This window comes from Penaeus japonicus, unplaced genomic scaffold, assembly GCF_977035675.1.
Source record: "Penaeus japonicus unplaced genomic scaffold, GWHDUDI00000001_assembly GWHDUDI00000012, whole genome shotgun sequence".
NCBI lineage: Eukaryota > Metazoa > Arthropoda > Malacostraca > Decapoda > Penaeidae > Penaeus > Penaeus japonicus.
Genome location: NW_028234414.1, coordinates 22190090 through 22192589, shown reverse-complemented (window position 1 = coordinate 22192589; position 2500 = coordinate 22190090).

Genomic DNA, 2500 nt, shown 5'->3' with positions numbered 1-2500 from the left:
ATATATATAAATGCAGTATATATATATATATATATATATATATATATATATATATGTATATATGTATATATATGTATATATGTATATATGTATATATGTATATGTATATGTATATATATATATATATATATATATATATATATATATGTGGCTAAACAAAAACAAAATTACAAAGAGATTAAGAATTTATCTAGTAAATGTAGTTTGCTTCATTGTTTTTGTCAATAAATCGACAAATTTCAGCGCCTCTTGACCACGAAAGTTTGTTATATTTGACCGGCAGTCAAGACGACTTTAAGAAGTTTTGATATAAATTCAGTTACCATGATTATGAAGCTATGTTATGATTTTGTAAGTCTATTTTGACTGATTATTTATTTCATGATGAATGATAAATTACATTGTAATCGTCAAAATCTACGGATTTAGTCTACAGAATCATCACATATGATATGGGAATGAATGTGCATCGCGCCAGGGAACGGGGACATGTTATACATTTTGTGTGGATACCATCGCATGTTGGAGTCGCTGAACATGATCATGCTGATCGCTTAGCGAGGGCAGGATGTGATAAGCAAACTGTGGATATAGACTTTGGCATACCTCTTGCTAGGATCTCACACATAATAAGAACCTCCAATAGGGAGGACCTGATGGAGCTAACAAACTCTCAAAGACCTGAAAGCTGTAGCATAAAACATTTTGACCAGTTTTCGCAGGAGAGATTCATTTATGGTTCATACAAGACAAGGACAAGACAATGTGATATTGTGACTGCAAGAATTAGACTTGGATACAGAATGTATTGGCAGGTCAGTTCAGAATGCAATGTAGAAGAAACTAAAGGCAGACTTTGCAACGAAGAGTATGAACGAACACTTGAACATTACATTTCAGAGTGCCATATGATACAACCTTTCAGGCCACCTGGCATGAGGTATGCAGAGTTATGTAATTATTTCATAACATCAATTGTACTAGAAGATGTACTTATGCTATATCCGAAATTTGGTATATGATACCCTATTACAAGATTTATCAAATGTCTATTCACAGTTGATATACTATAGAATATAATCATGTTATTACCTTAATTTGTAATACAATGTTAGCAACAATGTCATGAAATACGCTGGTAACTACAATTATGATGGTAAACAGACCGCATCGGTATTCATGAACAACTTATCATGATAGAATACAATGCTAAATTTACCAGTGGTTGGATCACTGGTATGTCCACTGGCAACTACAGCGACGACTCTCTCATCTCGCTTTATCTCAGCAAAAATCAACATTTAAGGCGACACTTTAGTTTGCATGTACACTTATTATGATCAGAATAATGGTAACTGTTCATTTTCATATGAACATGACAAAAATAAATAAAATTCACAGGAAATAAGCGAGAATAATTTTCATGCAGCCTCGTCATAGGCCTACAATAACTGAAAATAATACATGGAATTAATAATTTGACAAATTCAAACATTTTATTTTAATGACATAGTTGAAAACAGTAAACATATAAATATATAAATTATTTTAGTGTTTGCATTAATTTACATACAATTATTCATAATCTTACTCATTTGAAGGGTTTAATTGGGATTTCTTTTTGGAAAACGTTGATACAAATACCACCATTGCGTGGAGCCATTGCTTCTTTTCTTTTGACTGCAATTTATAAAAAAGAAAAATAGTATGTTTTTGAAAACCATTACATTATATATGACCCATAAGATCATGCAATAGAATATGCTTTCAAGGAAATTAATTTATATAGAAATCTTTATAATTTCTTTCTTGAAACAAGAATATCTCGCAGCTGGATCAGGCTTTGTTTACATGTCACGGGATTGGTCAAAGGAGCCTAAAGAATCATGTAAGGCGCTCGCTGATTGGTGGAATTGATTTGCCAGAGTTACCATCAAATTACGGTGATAAAGTCGATTTACCCTTACCAGGCGACTTATCATCGCTTGATAAATCCCACTTTGCCATGACTGGTAAACGCGCTGGTAATTGACTGCTGGTAAATGCCTTACCATCGTGTGTTAAAGAATCCAGCCCCAGGGTGGTAAATATAGATCTAAACTAAAAACTAACTACATATGGTACGTGAAAGTTACTATATGTATGCATTACTCCCATAAATGCACGCGCGCGCACGCGTATATACAGACACATACACAGTAAATATATATATATATATATATATATATATATATATATATATGTATATATATGTATGTATATATATATGTAAATATATGTAAATATATATTTATATATATTTATATATATTTATATATATTTATATATATGTATATATATGTATATATTTATGTATATATATATATATATATTTAAATGTATATGTATATATATATTTATATATATGTATATATGTATATATATATTTATATATATGTATATATGTATATATATATTTATATATATGTATTTATATATTTATATATATATGTATATACAT